Here is an 18350-nt window from a genome sequence, read left to right on the forward strand (position 1 = left end):
TCTCCAGCCACCCCCCACTCCTTCCCATAGGTTGGACTAATATCATCCACTTCAAAACCCCAAACCTCTAGTCACACGATTGGTGTTTCTGGCCTGGGCTGCTTCTATCCTGAGTCATCACGTTTGTTTAAATTATCGAAGGTCCCACTGTTAGGCAACTCATCAGTGTAAACTATCCGGAAACATGATGAATAATAAAAATACTCCTATCACTTTTAAAGGCTACTTCCCAGGAACTAGGGGAAAAGGCCAAATTCTTTATTACACAGGTTGTCAACTAAAACACTGACACATGGTCTCTGCTCACAACATGGCAGTATGGTTTCCGGGGCAAATGTTCTGAAAGAGAGAGAACCAGATGGAAACCATATTGCCTTGTATGACCTCGCCTTGAAAGTAATGCAGTATTGCTTCAATCACATTCTATTTGTTAAGGCAGTTTTAAAGACTTACCTAAGATCAATGGGAAAAGATATAAATCTTCTCCCACCTTTTGATGCAAGAATGGCAAGGTTCGAAAGAGGAGAGGTAGAACTCGAAATATGACAGAGGTCTTTTCTGAAAAATAAAATCTGACATAACCATCCCCTCCTGGAAGCTTACAACATCTTTGACAATTCAGTCTCATACTACTTTTCATTCCTGATATCTAAACTGCCTCTTTGCCCTTTGCTTTCAATCCAGTTAAGAGAGTCGTGCCCATCTCAAAGATTCTGGGCATAGCTTTCCCCCTCTGAAATCCAACCTAATACAAATCCAACCTATCCATCAAGGCGTATCCCTATTGTGACTCTATGAACCAGACAGAAACCCTAATTTAACCTGGCTTAACCAAATAGAGAATGTATTGCCTCAAGAAACTAAACATTCCGGAGGAGAAGTTATCTTTACACATGCCCCACACAGCTCCAAACTCTCATCATCCTTACTGCTAACAACCATAGAGGGACAGGATGTCTTTCTTCTAATGACTCCCAAACAATTCCTAGAATTTACTCTAATTGGTCCACTTAGATCATGTGTCCAACCTTGCATCAGATTCTGGTGTCAGAGGAAAGAATTACACTGAGAGGAAGAAGTGGTTCTTCCTAAAGAAATGTACATTACTGTTACCAGAATGTAGAAGAAATAGAACTTCAGTTCCAGGGTCAGGGATTTTTCATTGCTAGAGTAGTGGAATGTTGAAGATGGAAGGAACTGCAAGGATTGACTCAGCACCTTCATTTTACGTATGTGGAAACTCAAAATTAAAAAAGATGAAATGACTTGCCTAAGTTGCATACAGCGGCATAGTGTCAGAGCCAAGACTAAAACCCTGTACTCTGACTCCCGAGGCCAGAGGGTCTTTGTATCATCTGATACCTTAATAGACACCAGCATTATATTTTAAGCTTCAATTTTGTTTTATAAAAAACAGCAAAACTTGGAGTCACATGGGGTCAAATTCTAACCACTCACTTGGTCTATGAGTTTGGAGAAGTGACTTCACCCTTCTGAACTTCCATTTCTCATCTGTGAAATATAGTAATAACAGCTACCTTGAAGTGATATTGTTGGGATTAAATTAGATACTGTGGAAATAAAGATTCTAGCAAAAAAGGAAGTGCTCAATAAATGGTAGCCATCATTTGCATCTCTTGTCGTGTTTAATGGGATTTGACGCATACTACGTTTTTATTCCAAACTTAGTGTTTGACTAACAACTCTTTTCATAGGTGTGGGGGTTGTGATTTACATCATCGAGAGCATTTCATTAAGTCAGTGAAATTGCTTGCCCTTTAACAGCTTCGAACAAATATTAATAACCAAAAAGGATCTATCTAATCCAAATTAGATAGCATTACAAGGAGCATTTCATGGACTTTTAAACACCCTTTTGTAACATTGCCTTTGGGAATCTAAGTGTAGGACAGCAGAAATTTTATATGTTGTCAGTTCCACGTGTTTCTGTATTTTAGTTTTTGGTTTTGAATTCAGGGAGGACTGACATGTGATGATGAGTTTAGTGATGACAGTCCAAATAGTCTGACTGCCTTTAAGGCAATGTTTATGGGTACAGAACCCAGATATGATACACATGACTCACCAGGCCATATAAATCACTGGTATTTTATATCAAGCCAAGATTTTTTTTTGGCGTCCCATGTTTCAAGTACTCACATTGTTCCCTTTAACCTTTCCATGCTTTTGTTGTGATTGACAACACAAAAGAGTTTTGTATGTCTTGCCTACTTGGACAAAGGTCAGTAATTTCCTGAACCCCCCCCCCCCCACGAGATGGACATATGGTTCTTTAAAAGTACAGATCCATATATTTTATTAAATATCTTTTCAAGAACTTACGATGGCCATAAAATGTAATTTAAACAACAAATTATTTCTAACCAATATTTTAATTTTATTTTTTTAAGATTTTATTTATTTATTTGACAGAGAGAGGGAGAGAGAGAGAACAAGCAAGGGGAGCAGAAGAAGCAGGTTCCCTGCTGAGCAAGGAGCCCGACATGAGACTTGATCCCAGAACCCTGGGATCATGACCTGAGCTGAAGGCCGATGCTTAACCAACTGAGCCACCCAGGTGCCCTAACAGATATTTTTAATGGAATTGATATGACATATATCAGAGTCTGGTAAATAGGAGGTTTGTGATATGTTACAGCAACTATTATTTGCATCCTTCTCTATATTTAATGTCATTTGACACATTGTAGATTCATAATCAGTACTCAGTTTTGAATGATGGACTATTTTTCCCAATGATAGGTGCTTATGATTTACACCATCCAGTGCATGGGCTGAATCTGGCACTATATCAGAGATTGGTTTTTGGCTCACCAATGCAAAGACTACAGATTCTACAGGTGTAATATAATAGCCATAATAATTTTTATTATGAAATATTTCTTGGGTATCTATAATGTACTAATTATAAGATTAAGCATAAAATTAGTCATGGTCCTTTTCTAAAGGCCTATTCTAGGTTTACCTTGAAGACTACCAATACATGACCTTTAAACTAAAGGAAGAAAACTCAGTAGCAAATAAGACTAAACATGTGAAATACTTGTATTTCTTTCATTGGTCCATGAGTGAGACTGAAACTAGATATGGCTGTGGAAGTAGTAAAATTCATCTTTGATTTTATTGAGGTCTTTACCAAGTTCCTTCTTAAATTTCCTTTACCCTATCCCACTAATGCATGTCAATGCAACTTGCTTCCCACGTATTAAAATTTAACTATTCAAAAGATCTAAAGATTTTCATATTAAGTTGTAAAAGTATCTGCCTTAGGTAAGGCCACCTAAACTACCATTCTCACTGGATAGCACGAGGTGTAAATAACTAGCAGAATTTTAGTCTTCAGCCTTCAGATGTGTGTTAAGAGAACATCAAGTGGAGAGGGAGAGGATAATGAGGTTCTAGGAGAGTATTTTTGAGGGCAGTAGGTATTCACCTGAAATTGAACCACTTGAATGGCTGTCTATCTTACCTACTCTTAATTTAGCCTTTCCTAAAAGGTACTTCTTGCTACATTTCACTGTACTTACAAAGAAAGGCTACATGATGAGTCATTGGCAAAAATATCTAAATATCTTTCTCAGAAAATGAAAACATAAACTCCAATAACAAGAGCTCTCTAGAAGACCTCATTCCTACCACCAAAATGTAATCATTCTATGCCATTTAAAGCTGAAAACTAATTTCACTTCCTCTTTAAGGATTTGTAAATTGACATGAAAGGATTTTTCTACTTCCACTTTTACTTTTCTAAAATCTCTTCTCCATATTGCAGCAAGAGCAAAACATAAATCAGATCACATCATTCCCCTTCATAAAAACCTCCAGTGGCTTTCCATCACACTTAAAATAAAATCAAAATGCTTACTGTGGCCTATAGGCACCTTGCCTACCTAGCGCTCTCTCCCCCCTTGACCATGCCCCAGACATCCCAAAGTTCTGTCTGTTCCTTGATATGTCAAGAGCAGTCCCACCCCAGGGCCTTTGCTCCTGCCTGGGTCTTCCCTTAGATCTTTACCTGGTGGTTTCCTTTGTCATCTGGGCCTTCCCAGCTGCCACCTCTGTAACAGGCTTTCTCTGACCAGTGGCTATAAAGTAATCTTTCCTTTGCTCCCTCTCCCATCCTGCTTGCCCACATCATACTTTGCTCTACAGCTATTACAGTGTTTATTCCCCTGTAAGAATCTTGTTTGATTTCTGTTGACCCCAAGTAAGAGCTATGAAAACTGCCTTTCTTCTTCACCCTGATATCCCCAGCCTCTAGAGCATTACCTGGCATTTTTGAGGTACTCAATACCATCGATTAGATAAAATGCGTGATGGTGACTCAAGTCTATAATATAAACATTACAAATACTATAACACATAAAATATAGGGTTTGGAGTCCTTTTTTAAAAACAGTATAGGAAGAACAATCTAGAGTTTAGGTTCAGAACCAAATGGTCACCTCTGGTGTAGATGGCATGAAGTAGAAACTCACATTAAAAGGGTCAGCAGTGATGGGGGTGGCAGAACCCTCCAGCGGAGGACCGTTGGCATAGGTCACACCTACATTTCCACCGGCCCTCAGGAAGCCAACGGACTAGAAGCCAAAATAAATCTTGAAAAGAATAATTTTAGCCCTACAACTGACAACTCTGTTGTGAACCTATGTAGGCCTACAGAAGAGATAAAAAGTTGCATGGAAGATGTCAAATTATTTACAATGCGTTAGTATTAAATGTATCACATGATGTGCTTTAAAGTAACAGTTACATTTTCTTGTGTATCTACACACCACGGGGCAATGTGGCAGGTTCTTTCTGTACAAAATCTCATCTCTTTTCTGCAAGGTGATTATTCCTGTGCTCCTGATGAAGAAACCAAGGCTGAGAGAGGTTAATAACTTGTCCACAGGATAAACAGAGCAGAGATAGGCTTTGGGATAGCCTCTTTGGCTTGAACATGTTTAAAATGTTCAAAAACGATTGTTATGAATACCTTCAAACAAAATAAATATGCTCTCCTCCTCCATAGTTTTCACCACTGCCTGTTGTCAGACGGAGCCTGTCTCACACTTACGGCGGACCTGCCTGGCCCCTACCATAGGCTCTAGAGTTGTCAGTCTCTGATGCTAATCTGAATGCCTCCTTTGACCTGCTGCTTCTCTACGAAGAAGCCTCTGCCATGTTTGTACCAATGAGAGGATGGGACCCTGGGCTGGGGGTCAATGGCTGTTAATGCTGGCTTTTGTCTTGCTAAGCGGGATTTGTAAAGAATCAGCCAAAGAGAAAGGAAAGAGTCTTAGGAGAAGGGAAGAGAGTTTTCCTTGAGTGGAGAGAGCCGGAGAAGGGAATTGGCGACAGCTGGAAACAAAATTCTAAGGTAAGTGATGATTTTATATGGAGCTTGAGAAATATTTTGCTGTTCAGTGTGTTGTGTACCTCCTCTCCCAAGACATCTTCAGCAAGGGCACCATTTTGGACTTTTTTTTTTCCTTGGATGGGAAACTGCAGTAGAAAGGGCCGCAAGAAGAAAGTCAGCTCAAGAAGGCCCGTCAGCTTCTGGGACAGAAAAGGCCATGGCTTTGGACTCAGATGGTCCCTGGTCTGCAAAAGAGCTCTTTTTCTCAGCCTTAGTTTCCTCTTCTGTAAAATGGGGGGTGAGAGAGATGGAGAGGAAATATCTTTTTTTTTTTTTTTGCAAAGTTATTGTGAGAATTAAATAACACCCATAAGGGGCCTAGTATGGAGCTTGACATATTCCCTTCCCCTTATATTGAACTAGAATTGCCTTCGCTGTAATTCCCATGAATTGGTTCTTGTTCTACTCTGCAGAACCCAAAGAGATTTATCACCTTTTTCATGTGATAAAGCTCTAGTTTGTCTAGAACTTTCAAGGAAAGAAAATGCATATTAACATCTCTGTATCAATTGCTCTGAAGCCTAAAATGACTTAATTTTTCAATTACTGGTCTAACTACCCAATTAAAAACACTTTTAAGAAAGAATCAAGATAAAGATTAAAAGTGAATCCAAATACTGAACAAGTCCTTCAAATATTAAGAAATTAGGTAAATATACATCTCACCATGCAGCTTTTCTAAAGGCAAAGGATCTAAGTTGGTAATTAGCTAAACTTATTGAGCATTCATGGGGTGTCAAGGATGTACCAGTTCTTCTGTATTTGGCTGCTTTTAGCTATAAATAACTGAATACAAAAATAAAAGTGGCTTAAACAAGGAGAAATATTATCCACTCCCCCTCCCAAAATAAATTCCCAAGGTAGGCAGTTGCAGGGATAGCCCAATGGCTCAACAATGTGCAGGACCCAACTTTTGTCATCATTCACCCTCTCCGCGTTACACTGTTTCTTTGCAAGATGGTTCAGAAGTTGCAGGCTCACAGATAGACATAACAGCATATGGTTGAAGAAGCCATTTTCTCTTGGGTGACTCTTCTTATTAAGGACGAAAATCTTTCCCAGATCCATCTCCCAAGACTTTTCCTCAGGTTCCATTGGTCAGAACTGCATCACATACCCATGCCTTAAGCCAGTGCTTCCCAATTTTTTCACATCATGACGCAAACAGAAAGAGAATGTTTTTATGACATACAGGGGTACCTGAGTGAGGTTGCTTGTGGCCAAACAGGACAGTCTCAGGTTTCAGCAGCTGACCCTCACTCAAGGACTTAAGGGATCAATAGTTTGTCGCATTTGTAACCCATTCAAGACAAACTAGTGTGTGCTGGCACATCGATTGGGACACTGTGGGCTAGGCTACGAAGGAGACTGGGAAAGCATTATCCATATACAAACTGTAGTGACAGAGGATCTACCAGTGAGAAGGAAGAAGGACATGGTGGTCAAGGGTGCTCATCTATTCTAAATCTTACAATACAATGAGAGGAAATACAATTGACCTTTGAAGAACATGGGTTTGAACTGTGTGTTGACCTCATGGATTTTTTATAGCACAGTACTGTAAACGTATTTTCTCTTCCTTATGATTTTCTTAATAGCATTTTTTCTCAAGTTTACATATGTATAATATACAGAATGGGTGTTAATGAACTTATTGTTAAGGCTTCTGATCAACTGTAGGCTATTAGTAGTTGAGTTTTGGGGGATCAAAAGTTATGTGCAGATTTTCAAATGCACAGGGGTCTTTCCTTCTAAACCCCTGCCATGTTGGAGAGGTTTGAACATGGAGAAGGAAACTAAGGCTAATGATTTAAGTGACTTACTTAAGGTCACAGAGCCAGGAAGTGGCCCAGTTGGCACAGTGGATGCAGATCCAGTGGAATGCTGGTAAATGTTTAACAACCAGCTTTCCAAATGTAGTTCTGACATGCTTGTTGGTTAGTACTTGAGATAGAACTGAAACAGCAAACATGTAAACAGAACTTACTTGTCAATGATGTGAGGACTACTTTGCTGAACTGGATGTTCTGTGCCATTCACCATGTCACAGCTATAGACACAACATGCTTTTTATTTTTTTATTATTTAATTTAATTTTTAAAATAAAATCAGTTGAGAAACTTCTTTTCTTTTTAAGATTTTATTTATTTATTTATTTAACAGAGAGAGAGAGAGAGAGAGAGAGAGCGTGCACAAAAGCAGGGCGAGCGGCAGGCAGAGGGAAAGGGAGAAGTAGGCTCCCTGCTGAGCAGGGAGCCCGATGTGGGGCTCGATCCCAGGACCCTGGAATCAGGGCCTGAGCGGAAGGCAGGCACTTAACCGACTGAGCCACCCAGGCGCCCCTATACAATATGCTTTTTTAAAGTTGAATCTGCATTAACAGTTTTCTCTGTCACTCTCTTAAGTCTAGACAATCAACAAAGCCTAAGTCAAGCCCTGATTTGTGGCCCTTGCTGATTTCCATGGTGTTAATACTCCTTTCATAGCCAATTTCAAGCTACCAAAGTGAAGTCACTGAATACAGCATTGGAAGAGATGTGCAGTAATACATTATAGAGAATCTTCACTACACAGACACAATACATGTTAAGTAACCTCAAGAGCATAGATAATAGTAAGATCCATTAAAATAATTTGGAAGTGATGAGTTTTTTAATATACATTAGCTTTGTTTAAATTTTATTTAATTGGAAGTTTTATATAATTTAATTTTTCATAATGGCTCTGTTTAACAAACAGCTGGCAAAATTCCTGAAAGTTAAACAGCCTGCTCTCATGAGCCAGCAGAAGCCAGTTCCACACACCACTGTTGACTCGAAGTCCATGAGTTTTCCACTGAGTCTTTTTGCTACTTTTATTACTGGAGTGTAATTGCTAGAGACGATCTGTAGCAAACAGGGGAGAAACCTGGGTACCAATGATTTCTTCTGGTGCTCCTGTGTTGTTGCTGCCTGACACTCCTGTTTTCTCTTCTGTAAAGGGTGAGAACAACAGTCCTTACCCTGCCTACCCAGAAGGGATGTTGTGAGGATTAGATCGGCTGCCCTAAGTGACAATGCTTTGAACACTACAGACAGAGAAAAAAGCCTTTATTATGGTGGTTATTTCATCACTGGTTCTCAGCCAGGCCACTGTCATTAAGGATGCAAAATATGTCCCAGCTTTCAAAGATACGGTTTAATTCGAGATCTTTTCTAATGCCTGTGGTAGACAGTAAACACCCAGAAAAATTTTTCTTGAGATGTCCAAATTTTTGCTAGTCTTCACCCGCTCAGAGTAACAATGTTGGGAGAAAAATGCTTCTTTTTACTCATTTCTAGCTGCTATTGGGTTGTCTGAAGGGATCTCTCCCTGGGCTTGTAAAATGCTGCTTATTTTCAATAGTTGAATAAAGGTCCAGGGGCGCCTGGGTGGCACAGCGATTAAGCGTCTGCCTTCGGCTCAGGGCGTGATCCCGGCGTTATGGGATCGAGCCCCACATCAGGCTCCTCCGCTATGAGCCTGCTTCTTCCTCTCCCACTCCCCCTGCTTGTGTTCCCTCTCTCACTGGCTGTCTCTATCTCTGTCGAATAAATAAATAAAATCTTTAAAAAAAAATAGTTGAATAAAGGTCCTTTGATTTTTAATTTTGATTTTTCAAGCTGCTGTGCTTTTTGGGCCAGACCAATTCACTAAGTTATTTGGCATGGATCATGCCCCTCTGCTTAAGGTGGTTTTCTAACTGTGAATTGGATTAAGTATCCCAAATATCCCAAATTGAAATTCTAAACTTGATTGACTTTATAAAATATATACCTTGCGTTTGCTGAACTTCGCTTTGGTCTGTAGAAACTTTTCTGCCAAAGCCTCTCCCACATCAGGCCCTTTGCCTATGCTGATTCCCTCTGCCAAGAAAGCTCTTCCCTGATTCTTTGCAAAGTTGACTCCTCCTCATCCTTTAGCTGAAATGCTACCTTCGTACAAAAGTCTATTTCCTTCATAGCACTGATCCCAGTCTTAATTTCCTTATTTGTTTGCTTCTTTGTTTATACCCCTGGTTATAATATCAGGTCCTTGAGGGCTGGGACTTTTTGCCCATTCATGTCCTTATCTACTACCAGCCTAGCATACTGTAACTATCCGTTGATCAAATGAATTTTTCTGAAAGGACCTGCACCAATGTCGTGGGGCTGTGGCCATATACAGTTCTCTTGAGGCGAGAGCCTACTCTGAAGATTCCCTAGGACTTGGCCTGTGGTGTTCATGGTGACCCACCTTTCTCTTAAAAGGTCCAGGAGGAGTCACGGTGGCAACACAAGACTGGGGGCTCCCATCTGCTCCACCCTGATGGAGCTGCCTCAGTGATGTCACACAGGACAGGATTCTTTAATCCTTTTCATTCTGTGACAGTCCTTTAAATACCTCAGGTTTTCTTGACCCTATATGGTGTGGGGGGGGGAATGGAGAAAAGAGGGGCAGGGTGGGGGGCACACCCCCCACCAACAAAATTAGTTTAGGGGCACTATCCACTGATATGTACTGCTTCAGGAGAAAGTGGGTAGCAGAGGCTGTAATTTGGACTAAGCTAAGAAAAAGTGAGAAGAGAAGAATGGGGAAAAGAAGGGCAAAGGGGACTAAAAAAGAACAGAAGAAAGGGAGAAGAGTGATAAGAAGAAAAGAGAGAAGAGGAGGACATATGAAGAGGATATTTCTGAGAAAGACACGTGGAACAGGTAGTGAAGGTGGAGGAGGAGGGAAGAGTTGAACCTCTGTTCTGCTTGGCTTGGTGACTCTTGAGTGGCTCAAGTGAGGGGAATGCTCGAGTACTCCCCTGAGCGCTCACTTAAATTGCTGACCTTTATTTTGAGAGGCCTGAGCCAGGCTGTCTCAAGGGTGACTCTCCTGGATGGGTTCACAACAGTAATTTGGGAACAAGTAATGTAACCTTCACTTTAAATTGTGATTGTGGAGGAAAAGAGGAGAGAGTATTGCTAACCAGAGTAAGCTTCACACTCCTCACCTCAGCCCCCAACCTCACCCCAGGCCTCCCGATTACTAGGCTAATAGCACACAGTTAAATTCAGGAACTGAAAGCCAATCTTTCAGAAAATCTTCTTCCTCTCTGGTAATTGAAATGTAAACAGAATTCCAAAGCAGAGTAGGATAGTTTTACAATATACTTATAAGAATTACTAAAATACAATTATGGGAATATATTCTCACTGAGGTTTCACAGAAACTCACTATGAACATCCCAAATATGTGTAGGAGGCCCAAGCAAAGCCTTGTAGTTCAAACAAAAAGAAAACTTTTAACCCTCTTTTTTCAATGTCCTTTCCTCCCTTCTAAAATAGTTGGGTTTTACCCATAGCATAATATTTCGGGATCATACTGTTTAATATAATAAGGAAGGGGGTATTATAATATCAAGCATACTTATTCAGACAATATTAAGATACCTTTGTTCCAGACTTTAAAATGTTATAACCCATGAGTTTCCTAGTTCATACCAAAATGTCCCTGCAAGCTGTATCCAGAAGTAAGAAATAGTAGGAAGGTACAGCTTTATCAGCAGTCTGTGGTACACTGTGTGGCCTCCTTAAAAATCTCTTTATGCTCATATTTTCTATTTTGCCTCTTCTGCTATAATTGACCCAGATTCTCCTACAAGTGTAGAGCAGAGAGAAGAAAGCTATGGAAGCCTAAAGGGAGGAGGCAGAAAGATAAGCAAGCCCTTCAAGTTCCCTGTGGTCCACTACTGTCATTGGCTACCCAGGCTCTGCCTTAGGAATAAGAAAATTTGCTTTCCAGGGGCACTTCAAATAGTGGTTGCCACATGGGCTTTTTAATTTCACAATTGTAATGAGTCCACTAGCATTCTAATCATGCTGTTACTTGTCTTAAGTATTAGGAATTTCAGTATGGCACAGTTCCAAAGATCTTTGATCTAATTTCCCTTTTTTTTGGCAAGTGTACAGAGAATTAGGAAATGTTTCCTCAGATGATATTGGGACCAAATGCATAAGTGAATTTTATTTTCATGTTGTATACCTGGAAAAGATCCATCTTCGTCTTACTCTAAGAAATTCTAACACCATGGATATTGGGTAGAGTGATTTTTGGGTTTCTTGAAGAATTGGCCAGTCAGTGACTATTTGGTGAAACTGTTTTATCCTGTTGTCAGGTTCCAGGCCTAAATGTGAAAGGGACAGAATCTTCCCAAAAAAGTCATGTAGAAAAAATTGGAGATGACTTTCACAGCTTCAAAAACAGTTAAGTGTTCCCTGAATGACAGAAAGAATAAACAGATTGCTTTTGATCTAAGAGTTGGGGCAACAAAGTGCTTTTAGGATATACAAAGTACAGGGTATAAATGCTACAGTGAGTTCCTGAGATAAAATGGAGAGGTTTCATCACAATTTTACCTTTTTATTGGCCAGAACGCAATTTGACTAATATTTTCAGGTGTTCTTTTTAAAGTACTTGCCTCCTACACTGACTGTTTTTTTCTTTGTAGATTCGAGACCATCTTTTTAAAAACACCGTTTTTCTTTTAAACTACTCTCCCGGCCAATGTGGTATAGGTCAAATTCAAGAACAGGTTAAGCCTCTGACAAGAGAGGGAAAGACACCCCAGCCAATGGGAACTCGTGCTGGTGATGTACTGCTCCCAGTTCTGATTCATTGGCCGCCTAGGGTTTGTCATTCTATCCCGGCGTCTGCAAACAGCGTGGGTCGGTTTTCTGTAGTCCAGCTAGCTAAACTGGATATTGGCCGCAAGCATGTGCAATTTTAGTTAGATTCACTTCATCTCTAACTCTTAATAGAAGCAGCTGTTACGTTTCCGATCATTCTCAAGAAAAATCTTGTGTTCCTTAAACCTTGCAGGAGGTCGTTGGAAGTCTCCTGTGACAGAATCACGTGACTGTCTAACATGTGCAAATAAATACAATGTAGAATCCGATGAGCTACAGATGGAAAACCTGCCAGAAACTCAGAGCATGTGCCCTGTGCGTGTATCAGTTGCACTAGCATGTGGGTGGGTGGTGGTAGGGTGTTGCTGCCCTCCAGGACCAGAGGTGTATGGTAGGGGCACCTGCGTGGGGCTCCCGGGGTCACTGGCGAGGGTGGCTCCCGAGGCCTGGGGTTTCTGGGGGAGGGGGTCTGGCGGAGGTCTGGACGCAACACTGAGTTCAAGCCGCAGCAGCCAGGCGGCAACTAGGCCGCGACTGCGTCCGAGAGAGGTCGAAAGCACGGGGTCGGTCCTCCGGGTCCTGAGAACGGCGTCTTTGCAGGGAGTGGGGTGTGTATTTAAGACAAGTGGAAGCGCCGGGGCGGGAGGAGCCGACGCCCTAGGGGGAGCTCCCGAGTCCCGGCTCGACAGACTGCCGGGTTTGGAGAAGCTCTCGATGGCCAGGTCTCCGTACACTCACACACTCTGTCCAGCCTCCAGGGACGGGGGCATAAAGGCTCCAGTCCCAGTTCCGATCCGGGATTCGGAAGCTCCCTTCGGCCTCGGCCTGGGGCCCGGGCCGCGAGGGGGCTGCGGCGAGAGAAGCTGGGTAGGGCAGTGATGTCATCTGAGGCTGCCCCTCCCCCGCCTGCCGGCCCTCGCCGCAGTTCCTGCCCAACGACATCCGGGTCTCTCCAGCTGCTCCGCCGCGCCGCAGCTGTAGCGGCCGCCGAGCCCGCGGGGCGGGGCGGACAGAGGAGTCGGGGAGGGGCAGCACGGCGCCGTCGTGAACGCGCCTGCGCGGGGACGCGCTCGAGGCGGCGGCGGCGGCGGCGGCGCTACGGGCGGGAGCGCGCGCGGGAGCGAGGGAGCAGTGGTCTCGGCGCCGGCCCGGCCCGCAGCTTCGGGTGCTCGGGCGGCTGCAGCGCCGGAACGGGTGGTCGGGGAGGGGGGGTGGGGGGGCGCCAGGCAGGTGGGGCGCGAAAGCGATGAATCTTCGGCTCTTCCTCCTCCTCCTCCGGGACCCGCTCTCCGCCTCCCGCTCCAACGCCCGGATGATCTGAGCCGCGAGGGCGCCGAGAGCCGGGGGCCCGGACGCAGCCCCGCTCCTCCCCTCCTCAGCCCCCTCCCCGGCCTGACCTGGCCGGCGGCCGCCGCGGTGACCCCCTTCCAGCCCCCTCCCCGGCCGCCGTCGCCGCCGCTGCCTTGGCCGACCAGGGACCTGCCCGCCCGCGGCTGCTCCGGGTAAGCGCGACGCTCGGGCCGAGGGCAGGCGGGCGGGCGGGCGGCGCGGGCCTGTGCGGCGGCGGTGGCGGCCAGGCCTGGGCCTGGGGCCTGTAAACAAGCCGGGCGTCTGCCCGGGCGCTCCCGGGAGGAGACACGACAACTCCACCCCCTGGCCCGGCCTCCTCCCCGAAGCCGGGCGGCGGGCCGCAAGGGGTTAACGCTTAGCGAGGGCGGTGGCGGCCGGGAGGCGGGGGCGGGGTGTTGGTGGCGGCGGCGAGGGGAGGGGGCGCGACCCTCCCGCCGCCGAGGTCCGGCGGGTGTTTGTGGCCGGGACGCGGCCGAGGGCCCAGGCCACCCTGGCCGGAGAACGGCGGGCGGAACTTTTCCGGAGCGAGGAGTGGGGCGTCGCGGCGCCCCCACTCGCAGGGCCGCCCTGGGTTCCAACCCTTGGGAGGGAGGCCTGGAGAAAGAAGGGGGTAGGCTTCCTTTGGACCGGACTTCGCTTCGAGGCACCAAATTCTGGAGCATTTGCTTCGGGTCTTACAGGGGTCTGAGCTGAGAGTGAGGCTTCTTAAGAACTAAAGTCTGTGATGCCTCCACTTCATTCATTATTAAGGCATCGAACAAATCCATTGAAGTAAATCACACCGATTTCTTGTATTTTTAACTGTGTAAATTTGTGTGGTAAAGTTCTTCATGTTAGAGTTTGGTGGTTGAGGTATGATTCTGTTCTGCTTGTAGATTTAAATATTTTCTTGAAAGACAGCTGGCTGTGGAGAGCCTTCTACCAACCGCAGTTTAGATGCGTTTTGAAAATTTCATCACCTGAGGTATTTTTCCTTCTCTCTTCTCAAGCACCGCATGGTACTCAACAGATCCACAAAGGTCATACTTAAGTTGTCCAAGCCAAGAAATATACGCGCCGCCCCCATCCCCACCCCTGAATTTTCTGCAAGTTACACTAGTGAGCGGAATGTATTTTAAGAAGTGATTGGAAGAGTGATGGGAGGTGTAAAAATCAGTGGGATATAGGTATTTTCCCAGAGTAGGTGATTTCGATATTATTGAAAGAAATTAAAAATTTTAAAAATTGAGGAAAAAGGCTTAATCTTTTCAAACTTGCGTGTTGGGATTTTAAACACAACTAGTTTTTATATGGAAAGAGCTCTGAAGAGTAAGGGGATTTATTTATTTAAACGGTACTCTCCTGAGCCTTAGGGGTTCCAGAGCTCACAGGAGTTCAGCAGGGCTTACTCCCCAGTTCCTCTTTAACTGGAACTTCACTTTTAATAACTTTTATATTTTTACATATTGGGCCTTTTACAAATATTGTATTTCTGTAACACTTTACAGATTAGAAAATTGATTAGGGAGATAGTGACCCACCCCACTGCCTATTTTCTAATCATAGATGTTACCTTTATTGATGTTTCTTTGTCAGTAAATAATTTGAAGCACAAAGTAACATTGCTTGCCTGATGTTACAGTTCTGTTCTTATGTGTAACTCACATATATCTGAATAAACATTCAATCATGTAGGGATGATTACTTTTAAGCTGCAAGTTGCAGCAGTGACACGTTATTGAAACTATAATGAGAAGTGCACATGGAAATTACTGAAGACATTTTTGATTGATAGCATCAAAAGGTTTTTCACATTAGTAATTTTATTATGGGAGAGGTATATAAGACCAGGAAGTTTGGCTAGCAACCTCAATATATATTTGAGAAATAACAGGGTTGAATGCTAGAATCATTAAAATTTCTTTTTTAGGGGCACTTGGGTGGCTCAGTTGGTTAAGCCTTGGACTCTTGCTCTATCCCCTGGTCGTGAGTTCAAGCCGCGCCTTGGGCACTCTGCTGGGCATGGAACCTACTTAAAAAAATTTTTTTTTCTTTTTTGGTGGAAATTTACATAAATTTATTTAAACATTCCTTTTTTAAAAACACAGGTTGTATCCTTTTATATTTTAGTTTTGAAGGGTTGGAGTGATGACCATAATTACAGTATAACCTGTTGAAGGGAACACTGTACTAGGAGATAAGAATTGTTTAGTCATGGCTGTGCCCCAAAGTATCTGTGTCCACGGACAAGTCCTTTAACCTTTTGAGTCTCAGTTTACAAATCAGTAAAGCCAAAGTGGTATACTGTACTATCAAATGCATGGCCAGTTGTTAAATTTTTTTATTCTGTTAACATTGTCTATTCAGTATGCCTTGACCAAATACCTGGTATACATATACCAGGCACTTAGATGTTTCAGTGTTCTATATCTGCATGTTATTTAAAAATAAGTGTCTTCTTTAAAAGAATTTTAAGTTGGTGATTGATCTTTCGGGATGATATTCATGTAGGTAGGCTTTATTGATTTTTCTCTTGGGATTGGGAAGTCTAGAAAAACTCTTGGGAGGAAGAAGGATGGGGATTCCACAGGAGACAAAGGGTGGTTGAGACTACAGGTTTGAACAGGTGCAGGACCCTTGGTAGTTTGATATGAAGGGCATTATAAGCACACATTATGAAGATGTTTCTGTGAGTTCAAGCTGGGTCTTGCTTATCTTGCTAATAAACCTTTGTCTGAAAATTTGTTTCCTATACCTAATTTTTTTCAAAGGAATCTATAGCAACATCATATTGTCACATGGTAAACATTGCTAAGCAGTTACCAAAAACTTACAGTCTTTGAATTTGTTCAGATTATACCTAGACCATTTATTATGGTAGCTAATAGGATGTGTAGCCGATTCGGCTTAGCTGTGAATGCTTATTTATTTGATAATTTAAAACTAAAGACTGACATGTGTCCACAGGGAGCTCTTTGTCCCTGAAATGCTCACCCATGGGAGCTGGATTAATTTCTTAAGGTGTAAATCTGTGATCATGTAGATATAATCCATTATAGGGTGATATTTTGATGATTCCCCCCTTCCCCAGATGATTATCTAATTCTTGCCTGGGCACCTGTTGAGTGGTCCTGATTACTTTCCATCCTTAGATCAGAGGAAGGAGGCAGCCATGTAAGAAAGTGGCTCAAGTGGAGTCCTCCAAGAGTTAAACAAGAAGATAAAAACAAGGTGTGGCCCTGTGAAATATGTGGACCTTGGGTGAGGGGAAGGTATGAGGCAACTAGGTAAAAGTTTGTATCTTCATATACCTTAGGTAGTAGCTTTATGCCAGAATGTGTTCTTTCATCTCAAATAATGTTGGCAACATGAGCTTCATTTATTTTTGCACTATTCGCCAAGAAATTCTCTGAATTTCTACCTGGGATTATTAACCACCCTTATATGAAAGGAGCTTGGGTTAGATTATATAAAAATCAAAAGGTTGATTATATTCTTTTGCTCTTTCTAATGTCGAATGTGCTTCACATCACACAAGTAAAAATTTTATATTTTGTTGAGCCTCATTCCTTGATGATTTTGACCTTTGAGTGTCCTATTATCTATGTACTACCTAGATAATCTCTTTACCTAGCTTTTCTTTTGCTGAGGCAGGTAGGAGGAGCTAGAGAAAGGAAACGATTAAGAGGTGAGCTTCTGTACACATTTATCAAAAATGTAATAGACTTTAGATTTTTTATAAGAAACTGGGGGAAAAGTACTAGATGTTAATATGTATTAATAGACTCCTGATACTGTGTTTATGAAATTAGAGGTGTTTTAAACATTCCTTGAATAAATGTGTGATAAAGGAGGGAGCTTGAGTTTTTATAATCGTTAATATGTTTATTTGGACTCCGTTGACCAAGTTTATGGAGTATTCATATTTAGGATCTGGATTGAAAGTCATTAGTGTTTTTGTAGCTGATATGATTTGGATTAAAATCCTATGAGAACAAACTACCTCTAGATAACAGAATAAAGGAATAATGAAAGCCACAGTGTATTGACCATTTGTCAGGCTTTGATTTTCCCACAACTCTCTGAAGTATATGATGTTATTTCTGTCTTACAAATGAAGAAATACAGACTCAGGGAATCTAAGTAACATGCCAGGATCAGAACTGCGTAGGTACAAAATTATTTTCAAAATACTTTGAGTGAATTTTTCCCAACTAGATGAGCCTTCTTGTTCCTAGAAGTCAAAAATTGAGAAGCTGAATGTTGATTCAGATTCCCAGAATTAAAAGACACCCTATATATTTATGTATAAATTAAGTCTTCCAATACAGGAGTCTCTTCTGAAACATTCAGAAAAGATTTAAGAAGTTAAGTTCATTTTTTCATTCCCCAAGTTTCTGAAGTCAGCAGAGCTAAATAGTTTTATGTCTTCAACTATCATTGTTTAGATTGAGGAATGGAATCAATATTAAATTCTCAAATGGTAGATATCCTTAATGAGGGATGAAGGGAAATGTTTCTAAGTACATACATTAAAGACTTTAGAGAGGAGGTGATGGTAAAATTTCCTAGTGGGGTGATTTTGGGCAAGCTCCTCGATTTCTTTAAGCCTCAGTTTTCTTTATCTGTCTTATGGGAAAGCCTTTCTCATAAGGTATTATTATTATTATTTTTTAAGATTTTATTTATTTATTGGAAACAGAGCATGAGAGGGGGGAGGATCAGAGGGAGAAGCAGACTCCCCACTGAGCAGGGAGCCCCACGTGGACTCATCCTGGGACTCCGGGATCGTGACCTGAGTCAGAGGCAGTCACTTAAACCAGCTGAGCCACCCAGGTGCTGCTCGTAAGGTATTCCTGAAACATTAAGTGAGATGATTGTGTATATAAATAGTAGCTGCTATTGAGTTTGTAAAATCTTAAGAT

At 42.4% G+C, this 18350-nt stretch overlaps 1 protein-coding gene across 2 annotated transcripts in view; it reads left to right on the forward strand.

Annotated features, from left to right (window-relative positions):
* Positions 1 to 13459: 13459 nt before the first annotated feature.
* PPM1A (protein phosphatase, Mg2+/Mn2+ dependent 1A) overlaps positions 13460 to 18350 on the forward strand; it is a 44636-nt gene continuing 39745 nt past the window's right edge. Inside the window, exons 1-2 of one of the 2 annotated variants that reach the window (XM_045810307.2) lie at positions 13465 to 13598; positions 14322 to 14410. The gene's annotated coding sequence lies outside the window, so the exon portion shown is untranslated. Of the gene's footprint in view, positions 13599 to 14321; positions 14411 to 18350 lie in introns of both variants that reach the window. The other variant, XM_045810306.2, reaches the window with a different exon arrangement.

The sequence above is a fragment of the Ursus americanus genome, chromosome 26, assembly GCF_024610735.1.
Source record: "Ursus americanus isolate L20-20 chromosome 26, mUrsAme1.1.p, whole genome shotgun sequence".
In the NCBI taxonomy this organism is placed as follows: domain Eukaryota; kingdom Metazoa; phylum Chordata; class Mammalia; order Carnivora; family Ursidae; genus Ursus; species Ursus americanus.